We start from the raw sequence: 17,382 nt of genomic DNA, 5'->3' as shown, positions 1-17,382 counted from the left end.
ATGATGCTAGCGTTTGGACTCTCTTGAGAGGCTGTTTCTGGGTGTGGTCAGACATGACCCTTAAATAGGCAGGAGTTTCCTGGGGTTTCCTGCTGGATCTGGTGCCCAATCACCACCAGGTAGCGGTACGGAGAAAGGACCTCCCCTATCTGCTCCAGGTCTCATCTCCAGGAGCTCCACTGGGTACCGCTGCACCTGCAGCTGTTCTCACCTGGCTGGGACCGCACCACAGAAGAGAGATCAGGACTGACCTCCCAGGAAGACCACAATGGCAAGAGGCCTGCAAAGGCTGCCATTGGAGAGGCACCCTGGAGGACGTTTGAGGTGAACATGCTCCCCGTCCTCAGGTGAACAGGGGGCATCATGAGTGCGGGGGAGACGTAGTCCTAGTATTCCATATGATCCCAAGGGGGTGGAGTAGGACCCCTGAGTTGTGCAAATCAAAGTTGCATGTGTAAAATGGGTAGTTTTGCAAATGGAGAGCTGCCTTTCACTGGAGGAGTTCCAGGCAAGGCGAGTGGCCTTGGAAGAGGTATCAGTTACCATCTGAAGTGTAATTTGGCTACACACCCTGGGGAAAGGCTCCTTCTAGTGTAGGCTTCCAAGATACTCCAGCAATCAAGCATCACAAGCATCCCTGTGGAACACAGACTGGGGCCTTTTCTGCAACCCAAGGTGGCTGATCTTCAGAGCAGGACAGACCCTGCCATATCCATGGCCGATCCCATAGCCCCCCACCCCAGGGTCTGTCCAGGTAGCCTGTGGCACAGCCAGAGTAATTAATAACTTTGGCACCTGGATGAGAGGCCCTGGCAGGTTTCTCCCATTCTCCATTTCCTTTCCCAGTGCCTGTGAATAAATTAATCCCCTAATACATAATTAACTCGGAGTTGAAAGGTGAAGTCAAACTTAACCAATTTACTGTTCTGGAGCTGGTTTAGTTCGGATCATGTGATTTTAATTCTTTCCGTATGACCAGGTGATGGGGAAGGAGGCAGGGGGAGAGGAAAATGCACAGATTAATTTCATTCCTTAACCTCCCTAATGTGCCTGCTTGCTTGCATCGTGTTGCAGACAGCAGATCATCACATGATTTATGGGACTGACCGCTGCCTGCATCTCTCAGGCTAATGACACACACACTAGAGTCATTGATTTGTATGAGTAGCCCCCACTCTTCATTTATCACAATTTAATGTAAGAGTTTGCAATGCGGAAAAAAAAAAATTCACATGGGAAACATGGACCCATAGGCCCCGCCGCTAACCAGTTATGAATCATTTGCTGCCTTTTAATATATAGACTATTCTATTCTGGAAAATGCCCCGTAAGGTCATATTCTTCTCCTGAACATCCCGACAATTAAAGTCCCCAAGAAGCTGTTTTAAGATGCATGGCCCACCAGCATCTTTGTTAGCTCATGCGCTCTTGTAATGCATGCTATCGATTTGCGTCTGAACTCTCCGGAACCCTTCATAAGCCATAACCCGCAAAAGTTTCCGAGGGCAGCTCTATGCAAGCTGAGTGTGTGATGCCCAGGAGCTCCAGGCACAAGCCAGCCAGGTCGCATGTGGACGTGGGGCCTGGCCCCTTCCCCACACAAGCACTGGGGCCAGCCCAAAGGGGCTTGTAGCTCTGAGGGCCAGATCAACATCCCCAAATTAAGGGCACTTAATTTCTTATTATAAAAAGTGCCCAAAAGTTAAGAACTTGGAAGATTTCAAAAAGAAACTAAAGACATGATGAGCAAGAATACTGGGAGAGCCTGTATTTTTCAAACTGGAGAGAAGGCACCCTGAGCTAACACCTTTGGAACACTCAAAGCCTCAGAACAGCCTGGCACATTTTCTTGGAGGGACACTTTTAGTCCATACATTGGGAAGAAAAACATATAAATTTTAATTAAAATATACATAGCCCTGTTATATAATAAAATGGAAAACACATTTTTTCAAGATGAAACCTAAGCCTCCAAAATAATGTGCTTATGCAGAAACCTTGACTATTCACAGAGCTGCTTGACGGTGGAGGGGTGATCTGTGCTCTAGGGTATTTAGGGAGGAAGGCTGGGAAGCATGGTTCTTATAAACCAGGGTCACAGACAAGGAGGCCTAAAGAGCAAAGCAGGCCAGGTGAGGACCAGAGCAGGCAGGACCTAAGAGCTCGTCTGCTGGGGAGAGCATGGTTCAGCTCTGGTTGGAGAACTATACGCCCAGTGTGGTCCCACTTCCTAATTTTCCAGGTATGTATAAAATCCTGATTTAAAAAAAAAATGAAAAAAAAAAAACTATATTTTTTAAACCAAGATAATGGAAAGAACACAGTTTAGCCCAAACCGAATGCTGGAATCAGTGAGCAAGTCGCACACTGTAGTGTGATCTGCTCATCACATGCATTCTGTCTCCCTCAGGAAGTACCTCTCATGCCACAGCCAGGAGGGGACTTGTTGCAAACTGTAGAGCTCTTTGGAAAGCAGTATTATTACCCCCAGCAGCAATAGAAAGAGCATTTTTTGGACAGGACACGGTGGCTGTCACTTGAAATCCCAGCACTTAGGGAGGCCAAGGCAGGCAGATCACTCGAGGTCAGGAATTCGAGACCAGCCTGGCCAACATGGTGAAACCCTGTCTCTACTAAAAATACAAAAATTAGCCTGGAGTGGTGATGCGTGCCTGGAATCCCAGCTATTCTGGAAGCTGAGGCAGGAGAATCACTTGAACCCTAGAGGCAGAGGTTGCAGTGAGCTGAGATCATATCACTGCACTCCAGCCTGGGCTGTAGAGTGAGACCCTATCTCAAAACAAAAACAAAGCAAAACAAAACAAAAAAACAAAAATAAAAAAACAAAAAAGCACTTTTGTGGATCCCAGCATAGACTGCAGGTCAGATTCAATCCCAAGGTTCAAATCCCCGGGTTCAAAAACCCAATTTAGAAGCTCTGGGTTTGGAGTAAGGAGAAAATAGTTGTCTATTCACCATATTTAAAAAAATCAGTGGGTATAAAATTTTGGTTATGTTAGATGAGTACATTATAGAGATTTGCCGTACAACATAATGCCTATGGTTAACAATGTTGTTCACTCAAAATTTGTTAAGAGGGTGGATCTCATGTTAAGGATTCTTATCTCAGGTCAGGCACAGTAGCTCATGCTGTAATCCCAGCACTGTGGGAGGCCAGGGCGGGTGAATCATTTGACCCCAGGAGTTTGAGACCAGCTTGGGCAACTTGGTGAGACACCGTCTCTACAAAAACTACAAAAAAAAAATAAAAATTAGCTGGGCATGGGGGCTCATGCCCATAGTCCAAGCTAATCAGGAATCTGGGGTGGGAGGATGGCTTGAGTCTAGGAGACAGAAGCTGCAGTGAGTTGAGATCATGCCACTGCGCTCCAACCTGGGCAACAGAGCGAGATCTTGTCTCAAAACAAACAAACAAGCAAAGAGTTCTTACCATAAAGAAAAAAGCATCATGGCAACTCCAGGAGATGTTAAGTGTACCTACTACCTTGATTTTGGGGATGGTATCACAGGTGTTTGCATATTTCAAACTCATCAAATTGTACACATTAAACATGGACACAGAGAGGGGAACATCACACACAGGGGCCTGTCAGGAGGTTGAGGGAAAGGGGAGGGAGAGCATTAGGACAATTTCCTAATGCATGTGGGGCTTAAAACCTAGATGACGGGTTGATAGGTGCAGCAAACCACCATGGCACATGTATACCCATGTAACAAACCTGTACGTTCAGCATGTGTATCCCAGAAATTAAAGTAAAAAATTTTTTAAATGTGCTGTTTTTGTGTATCCATTATATTTCAATAAAACTGCAAAAATTGCTATTTATAATATAGCATTTGATACTATTTTTTAAAATAAAAGACAATTTATAATAACTGCCCCCAAAAAAACAAACAAAAAACACCCCCAAACACTCTGTCACACTAGCGCTATTTATTAATTCTCGAATGAATTATTTTCCAAAAATAATCTTTCTGAAGATGTCATCTTGGTTCCTTTAGTATTTTCATGCCATCATGTTTATTTTATAGAAAAGTCTACCTATAATCCCGCATTGTTTTTCCAGAAGCACCCCACCCTCAGATTTTAGGGAAAGGGGGAAATAGAAAGAAATTTTGAAATAATGACCTGGTCTCTGCCTGATAAATTCTGGCACTCAAATAGGTGGGATATACATATAGAAATCAACACCAGGGATGCAGAGCCTGTGATGCATCCACCTTTGTACCAAGCCCTGTGCTGCCTCTGGGGCGATGCAGCAGAGGTTCTGAAACATCTTGAATGAATGGGAGGCTTCATCCCTGACTGGAGCAGTGAGCTGCTGGTGCTGAATTATGAATCAGAAAGTGAGGCCAGCGCAGTTCTGACCAAAGTGATGTCAGGGATGGAGAAGATGCCCTTTCCAGATGTCCAGTGGGTGTTCACTGGTGGGTAGAGGTGGGTGAGAGAAGGAGCCCAGGGCAAAAACAGCAGTGTTGCTGGCTCCAGGCTGTCAATCTCTCTGGTGAGCACTCTTTGACTCTAGTGCCTCATCTGTTACTGGAGACAGTAATGCCTACCCAGTCCTCCCACTCGTGTCTGTCTTGAGGCTTTTGGTAGGATTGGTTTGTTTTTTCATTGATTGGTTTATATATTCATTCATTCATTCATTCATTCAATAAATACATGTAGATACTTCCTATGGGCCACGCCCTGTGCCAGCAACCTGGGGGTAGAGGGGGAACAGGATAAGCAGGATTTTTGTCCTCATGCTCTAGAGTGGAGGCAGAGCATGCATTACTAAGAAAACACATCAGATCATTTCAGACGGAGGAAGTGGAACCTTACAGTGGGTGGTCAGGGAAGTTCTCTAAAGAGGTGACATGTGAACTGAGACCTGAATGACAAGTGTGTGAGGACCTGCAGGAAGGGCATTTTTATTAGAGCTAATGAATGTGCAAAGGGCAGCAACGAGTCTGACACAGTTGGGAAACAACAATCTGTCCAGGGTGTCCAGAGCTGAGCTTCACTCATCTGAAGCCACCCCCAGGGCAGAGTGGGATGAGGTAGTTGAGGGCGGGGGGCAGAAAGGCAGCCAGGTACACAGCCAACGCTGACTCCTGTTCACAGCATCTGTGCTTGAGGGGGCAGTTGACAGAGACTAGGTGCTGCCCTTCAGGAATCCACAGGCTGAGGGAGGAGGTGCATCCCAGAGTCATCAGATGGCAAGATGAGGTCTCTGCAGGAGATCTGAGGGACAGGAGTCTCAGAAGGAAGATGGTGAATTTGCAGAGAAGCAGAGGGTGGGAACTGCATGTCCAAGACATGGGCTGGAAAGTCTAGGGAACCAGGTCAGCTGTTGGTGTGGCCAGACCTCCAGCTGGATGCACAGGAGGGGCTGCAGGTAGGAGAGGAGGCCAGCAGGGAGTGGTAACAGATGAGGCAGAGAAAGAGAAGAGTAAGTGGAAGGACTCAAGCCTGATGTGTGGGGCTCCCCATCAGGGCTGAGCTAGTAGCTGCAATGGCCCATGGTTTCCAGAGTGGCCAGACAGAAAGCCCCAAGGATCCTTTATCAGACAGAGGACAGCTACCTAGAGACCTCCTGGACCTCGACTTTCCACCCAGAACGGGCCACTCTAACATCCCCAACAATGCAGACAGCTGGGCCAGCCCCACAACAAACGCTAGGTGAGCACCGGCCCACGGCTGACACTGGCCTATAGATCTGTGTGTTCTGCAAAAGCAAGTAGTATCTCTTTGTCAGCAGCTGTCACACTTGCACTGCCTCACCACCACCTGCAGGCCAAAAGCCAGTCTCCAGGCACCTGGGTGGGCTCCTTGAGTGTGCCACTGCTTTTTTTTTTTTTTTTCTGAGATAGAGTCTTTCACTGTCCTTCAGGCCTTCAGGCTGGCGTGCAGTGGTGTGATCTCTGCTCACTGCAACCTCTGCCTCCTGAGTTCAAGCAATTCTCATGCCTCGGTCTCCTGAGTAGCTGGAACTTCAGGCACGCACCACCACGACTGGCTAATTTTCATATTTTTAGTAGAGATGGGATTTCACTGTTGGTCAGGTTGATCTCGAACTCCTGACCTCACGTGATCCATTCACCTCAGCCTCCCAAAGTGCTGGGATTACAGGCATGAAGCACCATGCCCAACCTAACCACTGCCTTTTCCTAAAACTGTTGCTGTATGCCATTGACTCATTTAGTCCTCCTATTAACTTGTAAGGTAAGCACGGTTACCACTATTTCATGCAAGCAAGCAGGCTCAGAAACGCTAACTGGCCTGTTTCAGGTTTCACAGTTAACAGGTAATGGAGCTGGTGTTATAGGACTCATGTCTTTGGGGTGCACAAGGCAGTTTTAGGGGCTGGAAAGATGCCATGCTTTATCTTACGTTTCCCTGAAAGCAGAGCTGGAGGCCAGGGTTATGTGGAGGTGGCCTACTTGGGAGGTGACTCTACGGAACAGGGGTAAGGCACTAAAGGAGATAAAATCATTCTACTCAGTATTTATCCAAAGGAAAGAATATGAGTATGTCAAAGGGATACCTGCACCCCCATATTCACTGCAGCATTATTCACAATTGCAAAAATATGAAATCAACCTAAGTGTCCACTCATGAATGAATGGGTAAAGGAATAGTATTCAGCCAGTAAAAATAATGAAATCATGTCCTTTGCTGCAACATGGATGGAACTGGAGGTCATTATGTTAAGTAAAATAAGCCAGGTACAGAAAGACAAATATCACATGTTCTCACTCATATGTGGGAGCTAAAATGTTGATTGCATGGCAGTAGAGAGTAGAATGATAGTTACCAGAGGCTGGGGAGGGTGTGGGGGCTGTGGGCAGGGCAATGAAGAGAGGTCGGTAAATGGGTACAAACATATGGTTAGAAGAAATAAGTTCTAGCATTTGATAGCACAGTAAGGTGACTATAGTTAACAAGACTATATTGTGTATTTTAAAACAGCTAGAAGAAAAGATTAGCAATGTTCCTAACACAAAGAAGTGATAAAGATTCAAGGTGATGGTTGTGCTAATTACCCTGATTTGATCATTACACATAGTATGCCTGTATTACAGTATCACATGTACCTCATAAATATGTACAATTATTATATATCAAAAAAATAAATTCTATTTTAATTAAAAAAAAAAAACAGTAAAGGAGAGAAGGCTGACATAAGTGCCGCCCAGCAAGGTGCCCTGAGGGCAGGAAGCAGGAATGTGGGATGGGCCTGGGTGGGGATTTTTAGATCAACTTGCACACAACAGGAGAAAATGGCTGGCCAGAGACTTAAAGCTGAGGCACAAAGTAGTAAATGACATAGATTCCACGATGAGAAAATTACCCCACTATATTTTTCATTCCATCCTGAGGCTCTCTGTTGAGTGATATCTATCTCAGAGCTGGGGCATGGGGCTGAATTTAGCTACAATTTACAAACAATGTTTAATCATTGTATTTATTGAACTGTTGTTTCCTATTTATGTCTAATAATAGGGACTTCCCATTGGTGATAATTGTGGAATGTTTCTTTTAACAATACAGGTCCAGCATGGTACCTCAGGCCTGTAATCCCAGTGCTTTGGGAGGCTGAGGCTGGAAGATTGCTTGAGCCCAGCAATTCGAGGCTGCAGTGAATTATGATGGCACCACTGCACTCCAGCCTGGGCGACCGAGTAAGATCCTGTCTCAGAACAAAAAACTAACAAAAAAACCACACTTGGTTCTGTAAAAGAGGTAAGTGGACGTAATGAAAATATAATTAGTGAGCGGTAGAGGGCCCAGTGACATCGTGGATGTGGTAAAAAGAGACCCAGGAATGGCAAGAAATCAAGTGAAGGCTGAGGCTCCGTCCTGTGCTCATTGCTCCCTGCAGACACCCTGATCCTGAGTGCAAGCCTGGTCCTGTTTTCCAATCAGGCCATCTCCTCCAAACAATGGCTGCTTGTATTAATGACAGTGATAGCAACAATGACTGCAGTAATAACAATAAGCATCATAGCAGAAATTGTCATGTCTGATTGAAGTTTCTTGTTTGCCAAATGCTCTCACATCCGTTACAGCATCTGGAGGGGGCCTCTGTGTCTGCAACTTCCATAGAGACCACTTGGGCCAGGGGAGCCCTAGACTACCAGGCTGGACTCAGTGAACAGCTATGAATTGACTGATTGATTGATTGATTTTAAACACTTATAAGAGGCCATAGGGGGAAGCCAGCCTTCCACAAGTTCTGCTTGCTCATTAGAAACTGGTCACTCTGAGGGTACTTTTGTCTTTAACTGATTAATGTACATCTACTGACAACCTCATGAGGGCAGGGTCTCTTCCTGGTCCCAGTATACAGCAGGGGCTCAGCAAATGCTGAAGCATGAATATCACTGCTTTTAAAGAGGATTTCTTCCTTCCACGAGGTCTTGTGAGGAAGCTGAGTGAAGGAGAGGGACTCCAAGTTGCAGGAGTTCTTTCCCTGATAGCCAGGCCCTGGTGCCTAGCAGATTGTTGGGCATATTAAATGCACCCATGATCACTGCCAAAAACTGAGACCTTGGTTGTGTGTCATGATTGTGTTATTATTACTGTCAAGTCACATTGTGAAATAAACTCATTTAACCTGCACGAATTCATCAAAATGCAGTTGTAGAGGCAGAAGAGCAGAGAGAAATTTTCACATACCACCCTCCCTTCTCTGGTGGCATCTCTTTGCTAAATTGTGCACCCTTCATCTGGTCCTTGGAGGTTTGTCCATGCAGGTCACCTCCAAGGAGGTTTTGGTCCTGCCCACAAGCTCCATCAAGCTTGGCATTCTGAACTCATGGGTGTGGAGGGGCCACTCTGTGGGTCCTGCCTCATCCTGGGCTTCCCTCTGACTTGGAGCCTGTGTGCATGGACAGACTACCCAGCCAGTGTAACTCAAAGGCTAGCCCAGGCAATTGGGCCCTGTCTCCTCTCCCTTTCATTCTACAGCCATTGATGGATCCCACAAAACTGATTGGGGCCGTGCTGCCTCTTTGCACTTGGCCTGGAAACAGAGCCCTCACCCTTCCGTTTCCCTTCCTTCATTCCTCCCAGATTTAATTCAGACTGGTTTCCAATCTGACAGCCCACACTCATGGCCCTTCATCATCTCTCTGTCTCCTGAATCTGTCCTCTGAGACTTGCCCCTGCCCTAGGGCCTAGGCATCTGGAAATCTACAGTCAGAAAAGACTCCTTTCTTTGCCTGCTTTCTGCTGCTGTATTCTGCCTAGGGCCTAAGAGATAGAAACAAAATGAACTGAGGGATAAATGAAAGAGAGGAAGAGAAGGGAAGATTGGTTAATATTTTAGAATATTATCCCACTACTCTTCTTAGCTAAAATGCATTATCTCGTTAAGTTTCATTTTTATTCCCATTTTATAGATTAGGAAACTGAGGGTTGGTGGGGCTAAGTGGCTTCTGCAGGGTTATGATTAATGAATTACAGGCCATGATTTACACCCAGGTGTGTCTGAACCCAGAGCTTACTTCACAAGTGCATTAGCCTATCCATCCTTCCAGAAGAAAGCTAGCAGCTCAGGAGAAGAGGCAGCCAGCTGGTCCAGGAAGTAAGAAAATAAGGTAGCTCTGAAGCCCCCAATCTCCAGCAGGCATCCTACGTGGTGTCTGCAGACAAAAGCACTCACCACTTAAGTTCAACACTTGAAGTTTGCAGAAGCAAGTTTCCTTAGCAGCCTAGTCTTTGTGATTTGGGGAGTGCACATAAAGTATAACTGATTTTTAGTTTAATTTCTTTCTTGAGAAAGAATCAGTTATGTCTGTTGGTGTTGACAAAGATGGGCACCCTTGGTTTGCTGCTGTGGTTCATTTTGGCATCTGCTGTTGTTTCCTGGTGTCACAGAGGGCCAGACTATGAGTAGCAAGCAATGAGTGTGCTCAGAGATGGGAAACTGTTCACTTTTAGCTCTCCACTCCCAACAAACTTTTTCTGGTGTTTGGTCTACAAGGGAGACTGTGTTCCCTTGCTTCATGTGTGCCAGCTATGGTGTGGCATGCATATCATGCCTTATTTTACTTATTCCTCATATCAAGCTTCTTATTTTACAGACAACTTTACCACAACACTGAGGAACAGACATGTAAAGTGATTTGCCTAAGATTACACAGTGAGTAAGTAAGAGAGCCAGGATTTGATCCTGTTCTTTATGGTTAGAGGCCATTTTCTTAGTTTGGAACTTCACATTAAAAGTTAATAAAAAAGTAATTAAACATATAAGAACAATAGCAAGAAGTAAGGAAAGAAATGCAAGTATACTGTTCTAAGAATCTTAGAAAGTATGTTAAGTGGCATGATATTTTTTGAAAGTAAATTGGTAAGTTAAAAAATGTATGTTTAAACTTTAGAAAACTAAAATACAAAATGGTAGTGGAAATAAAATGTAGTTAAAAAGTAACTAATCCAAAAGAAGGCAGAAAAAAAGAACAAATGGGAAAATTAAAAAACAAATAGCAAGATGATAAATTTAATCATATTAAAAATTACACTAAATGTAAATGGTCTAAATATTTTGATTAAAAAAAGTCAGCTTGTATATAAAAACAAGACTTGTCTAAAAGAAATGCACTTTAAATATAGGGCACAGAGAGGGCAAAAGAAAAAGAATGCTGATGTGTTCTTCAACAGGTAAGTGAACAAACAAACTGCAGTATAGCTATCCAATGGAATAACCCTACTCAGCAATAAAAAGAAATGGGCTATTGATTTACACAAAATGAATAAATCTTAAGTGCATTTTGCTAAATGAAAGAAGTCAGAAACAAAGTTTACTTACCTTCTGATTCATTTATATAATATTATAGAAAAGACAAAATTATGGGTACAGAAAACATATCAGGATTGCCAGGGGTTAGGGAGTGGGGAGGCATTGACTATAACAAGACAGAGAAGAAAATGTTTAGAATGGATGAAACTATTCTGTATGGTTCATGGGTGGTAGATAGATGGTACTGCTTTTTTATCTCAAAATCAACGTAACTGTACACTACAAAGAAAACTTTACAGTGCGGAATTTTCTTTAAGAAGTCAACCAGGATATTGAAAGATCCCAGGACGGAATGTAGACCTTGACAAATGAATCTAACCCTATTACAAATATGACATAATATCACCACTGGGATGAATAAAAAAGGTGCTGACCTAAATAAAGACAAAAAAAAAAAAACTATATATAAACACAGTACCTTAAGTGGTAAATGTGTTTCTCACAGGGATATATTTAGCAATTAATAAAACTGCTTTACATATAAAAATTAGTAATTTATAAATAAAGGAAGCCAAGTTTCTCAGTGTTAGGGAAAGAAATTACAAATAAGCAAGGGGTTGGGAAAAGGGACAAATGTTTGAAAAACTTTATACAATAAACATTATGTATATGTGTATATACATGTATAATATATATTTATATATGTATATTTAAATATAAAATTGTAGGTATATGTGTGTATGTGTATACACACACATACCTATAACTCTATAACTTTACATATAAATACTCGCTCCCCTCTAGGAAGTATAACTTAATCCCTTAATTCTGGGAACTTGGTGACTCATTTTCAATGAATACAGTATGGAAAAAAAAATAGTAACTTTACAGTGAAGAGACCTGGCAGACTTAACCAAATGATCAAAGTTAACATCAGTAATAGTGTCATTTTTATCATACTCTACCCCTAAAAGATGTAATGAGGACACTTCACGTTCTATAATCCCAGTATAAACGTGCGAATATGTCAGACAGACCCAAATTGAGAAACAGTTTACAAAATACCTGGCTAGTACATTTTAGATGCATAAAGGCAATGACAAACAATAAAAGGACTGAGAAATCTTCATGGACCAGAGGAGACTAAGGTGACACAATAACTAAATACAAATGTGGACTCTTGGATAGAATCCTGGAACATGAAAGGAAATTAGTAGCAAACCTGGGGAAATCCAGGTAAAGAATGTGCTTTAGTTCATAACAATGCACCAATGTTAATTTCTTAATGTTGACAAATCTGCCATAGTTGTTTAAGATGTTAACATTAGGGAGAGATGAGTGATAGCTATGCAAGGAATCTCAGTACTACCTTTGCAGTCTTCTGTAAATCCGAAATTATTCAAAAAATTTTAAGTAAAAGGATGAAAAAATCTACACCATATAAACATTAATCAAAAGTAAGCTGGGGGTAGCTATATTAGTATCAGAGAAGTATATTCCAAAGAAAAGAAAATTACCAGTGACAATGAAGTACATTTCATAAGGATAAAGGGATCAACTTATCAAGAAGTTATAACACACTTAAATGCTAAATGCATATACACTTCATAAAGCTTTAAATTACATTAAAACAAAAACTGAAAGAACTGAAAAGAGTAATGGAAAAATCAGAGATCATTGTTCGAGAATACAACATTCATCTCTCAGTAACTGAAAGAATATACAGACAAAAAGCAACAAAGATACAGAAGATTTGAATACCACAATCGCTGCGGTGTGCTAGAACTAGCTTGCACTGGCTAGTGAAAGAAATTTGTATACTTCTCTTCCCAACTCCACGTTTGGTGACAGCACATTGTTAGCTTAAAATCAGCCATGATAAGAATGCATATACCACAGAAGGTATCAAATACTACATATCAGGACTTTTTCTTTCCAGATATTCAGTTAAACATTCACCAGAACACCACTGTCAATTAACCAAAACTGAGTGACATTTAGGGACATTTAGAGAAAATCCTAAAATAGTAGAATGCACATTTTTTCAAGTCTATATGGGTCATTCACTAAGGTAGCTTATATTCTAGGTGATAAAATAAGTTTAAATAAATTTTTAAAAAATTGAAAAATAAGAAGTATATTCTCTGACCACAGTGGAAATAACCTAGAAATCAATAACAGAAAGGTGTCTGGAAAAACCACAAACATTTGAAAATTAAAAACATACTTCTAAAAATCCGTGAGTGAAAAAACAAATCACAGGAAAAATAAAACAACATTATGGCCTGGAAATAGTATGAACTGAATTTTAAAAAATCAAAATGTGTGGGTTATAGATAAAGTGATAATTAAGAAAATTGGTTATATTTAAAGCTTACATTAGAAAAGAAAAAACTAAACCCAATGATTGAATTTTTACTTGAAGGAATTAGAAAATGAAGAGCAACTGAAACCCAAAGTGAGCAGAAAAAAGGAACATAATAAAGATTGGACATTAATAAAATAGACAACAGATAATTGAGTAAATCTATGAAAACAAAATTTGGTTCTTCAAAGTATCAATAAATGAAGAAAATTTTAGAAAGACTAATTAATAAAAATGAAGGGGAAAAAGGAACACAGCAATTACCAATATTAGGAGTTAAAGAACAGACATCACTACATATCCCACAGAACTTGAAAGGATAATAATGAGATATGAGAAATAACTTTGTGTCAGTAAATTCAATAACTTGTAAGAAATTGTCAAATTTCTTGAGAGACAAATTATTGAAGCACACTTAAGAGGGAGTAAATAACCAGAATAGCCTTTTATCTATTAAAGAAATGGAATTCATCATTTGAAAACTTTTGACAAAGAAAATCTCAGGCCTAGTTTACTTGAGTAATGAATTCTACTGTTTATTTATAGAATAAACAATATCAGTTCTACACAAACACTCCAGAAATTATAGGAGAAGAAATATATCCTCAATCATTTTACATAGCCAGCCTTAATCTGATATGAAAATAACACGAAGACATTACTATAAAACAGAACTACACATTAACGCACCTTATAAATATTCATCCAAAAACCCCTAACAAATTTTAACAAATTAAATCCAGAAAAATACAAATATAATAATATATCATGACCAAATGGGCTTATCCAAGGAACGGCAGACTGGTTTAACATTCAAAAGTTAATCAATGCAATTTACCTTATTAATAAACTAAAAAACACAAACATTTACAATAAATTCTGCTGTAACACTTGTTTTGAAATGTGAATTTGTTTCAATGCAATTCACATGTTAAGAACAATTTGAATTTTGTGTTTGCTTTTGCACAATTTTGCTATCAAGGAAAACTAGATGAATGCAAAAAACTGCATTGAGCTGAAATCAGCTATGTAGTAATATGTGGAAAACAGTGGTACCATGTTTATTAGGTTCTCATCTTTTCTTTTCTTGTGTGTGTCACTGATAAAGTTTTTTAGTGTGGTGCCTGTCACCCCAATTTTTCCATAAGCACTGAGGTTTTTCTTGCAAGATTTTAAATAGCATAGCAGGAACTAATTGCAATCATAGATACCGAAAAAGCATTGGACAAAATTGAGCAGCAATTCATGAATAAAAACTGTTAGCAAACTAAGAATATAGAGAACTTCTTCAACTAGATTAAGAGTATCTATGAAAAACCTACAGCTAAGTTCATATTTAATGATGAAAGATTAAATCTTCCCCTAAGATTGGGAAAAAAGCAAGGAAGTCTGCTTTCACCACTTTGACTAAAATTTACAGTAGAGGTCCCGTATAGGACAATAAGTCAAGAAAAACAAATAAATGACATACAGATAATATGACAATCTATGGAGGAAATCCAAGAAATCTATAAAATAAGATAGAATTAATAAGTTGATTTAGCAATGTAGCAGAAAATGTGGTCTAGACAGAAAAATATACAACATGGGAGAGTGGGGATCATTAATGTGTACAAAAATTAGTCAGAAACAATGAAAAAGACCTAGTATTTGATAGCACAACAGTATCACTATAGTAAATAATAATTTGATTCTACATTTAAAAATAACTAAAAGAGTATAAGTGGGTTGTTTGTAACACAAAGGATAAATACTTGAGGGAATGGATACCCCATTTTCTGTGATGTGATTATTACAAACTGCATGCCTGTATCAAAATATCTCATGTACTCCATAAATAAACACACCTACTATGTACCCACAAAAATTAAAAATTAAAAAAGGAATAAAAATAAAAATGTACAACAAATTTTTATAAAGCAAAGTTTTAAAATAACTTTTATAATAGTATCAAAAATATTAATAGGAGTAAAATAAACAATGTGAGAGACATGTTCTGAAAACTACAAATTATTACTGAGATAAAATAGAAAAGACTTATATACATTGAGAGGTATAACATTCTGAAATAACAATATATGCACATGGAAAATATAAACCTCATTTCTTAGCTCATATTATACATAAAAATTAACACTTCTAGAAGAAAATAGACAAGAAAATCCTGTGATCTTGGCCTAAGTAAAAATTGCTTACATAAGACACAAAAAACACAAACCATGAAAGAAAAAACTAATAAATGACTTATCAAAATTAGAACTTTTAGTCTTTGAAAGACATGGCTAAGAAAATGAAAAGACAAGCCACAAACTATGAGAATATATTTGCTAGAAATATCTGAAAAAGGAGATATACCTAGAATATATAAGGAACTGGCACAACTCAAATATAAGAAGATAATCAATCTAAATGGGCAAAAAATTTGAACTGGACTTTCACCAAAGAAAATATGAATGTCAATTAAGGACAGGAACAAACGCTCAACATCATTAGTTTTTAAGGAAATGCAAATACTACCACAACAAGATGCTACTATACATACACAAGAATGGTAAAATTAGAAAGACTGACAATACCAAGTGTTGGTGAGTGTGTGGAGCAACTGGAATGTTAAACATTACTGGCAGGAATACAGCCACTTTAAAAAATAGAAAGTTTCTTATAATGTAAATATCTATCTATCATTTGGGCCAAAATCTCACTGCTAGATATTTGTCCAAGATAAGTGAGAACATGTTAACACAAAAACTTGTACCTAAATGTTCATAGCAGCTGTATTCAGAATGGCCTTAAGCTGGAAACTACTTGCATGTCTAAAACTGGAGCATTGATAAATCATTTTATGGTATATCCATACAGTGGAATATTACTCTGCAATATAAAGAAAAACACACAGCAAATCAAACACACTACAAAATCAAACTAATCAAACACACAACAAAATGCCTAACTCTCAAAAGCATCATGCCAAGTAAAAGAAGCCAGACATAAGAAAGAAGCTGGTAAATATTATATAATTCCACTTAGGCGAAATTCTAGAAAAAGAAAAACTATAGTGACTGAACGATCAATACTCACTAGGAGCTGTAGGAGATTGAAAGCAAGGGGCCAGGGGTGTGAAAAAACTTTTTGGGGTGACATATTCTAAATCCTGATTATGGTGGCGGTTCTGAGGTAGAAGGCAGGACTCGACTCCAAAGGTGGGGCTTGAACACTGGACCAAACTGAGAACTAGCCGAAATGGGTGGGGTGGAAGCAATTTTCCTTGAGACACACCTACCACTGTGCCATGTCAGTTTGCCATTGCCATGGCAACACTCCATGGCACCACTCCATGGCAACACCCTGCCCCTTTCCATGGCCATGACCCAGTGATCTGGAAGTTGCCACCCTTTTCCTAGAAGTTTCTGCATAACCTGCCACTTAATTTGCATATAATTAAAAGTGGGTATAAATGTGTCTGCAGAGGTGCCTCTGAGCTGCTCCTCCAGGCACACAGTCTGTGGGGCGGCCCTGCTTTGCAAGGAGCAGTCCCTCTGCTGCTGTGCATGGCCTTTTCAATAGAAGCTGCTATCTAATACCACCAGCTCCCCCTTGAATTCTTTCCTGGGCAAAACCAAGAAACTTCCCAGGCTAAGCCCTAGTTTGGGGGCTTTCCTGCCCTGCATCATTTCCACAACAGTACACATTTTCCAAAACTTAACAAACGGTTGGTACACTTAAAGCAGATTGCCTATATTGCATGTAAATTATCCTTCAATAAAAATAATTTTTAAACAGGGATGATGGGTGTTAGGGAAGCCTTGGGACAAGAAAGTGGACTTGGGCCAAGGACCTCCTGGAACATCTGTCTAAACAGATGTTTTCTGTGAAGGGTAATGAGGATCCTCTTTAAGGAAAGCTGTCTGGGCAAAGAGGTTGGGTCATAGATGGCTTCAGGCAGTGAAATGAGTGCTGGGTTTTTCCAGATGAGCTGGGTTTAACCACAGCTCCTCTCTTAAAAAAGAGATGAGGTTGCCAAACTCCTTGTCTTCCCTGAGCCTTGTGTTTTGTGTCCCAGCCTGTATCATGTGTATTGAGCTCACCCTGCTCTGCTCACAGACGGCTGTGCTCACCATGTAAGTTGAGACGGGTTGAAAAAGCTCTACAAACTTCAGAATTCTGTGCACACGTGAAAGGAGACACAAGGAAGCTAGGGTCCAAAGTGGCAGGATGAGTTTTAGGTTTTAAAATCATGTGAGTGCACACAATTTTAAAATTGCT

General features: G+C 40.4%; 1 long non-coding RNA gene across 1 annotated transcript in view; it reads right to left on the bottom strand.

The window, feature by feature from the left end:
* The window catches only part of LOC131380782 (uncharacterized), a 34,705-nt gene extending 18,370 nt beyond the window's left edge, over positions 1–16,335 (bottom strand). The window contains exon 1 of the long non-coding RNA XR_009208974.1: positions 16,198–16,335. This is a non-coding gene — a long non-coding RNA (uncharacterized LOC131380782). The remainder of the gene's footprint in view (positions 1–16,197) is intronic.
* Between the last annotated feature and the right edge of the window lie 1,047 nt (positions 16,336–17,382).

Source organism: Hylobates moloch, unplaced genomic scaffold (genome assembly GCF_009828535.3).
Source record: "Hylobates moloch isolate HMO894 unplaced genomic scaffold, HMol_V3 SCAFFOLD_12, whole genome shotgun sequence".
NCBI classification, from domain to species: domain Eukaryota; kingdom Metazoa; phylum Chordata; class Mammalia; order Primates; family Hylobatidae; genus Hylobates; species Hylobates moloch.
This window is presented reverse-complemented; position numbering and strand designations above follow the sequence as displayed.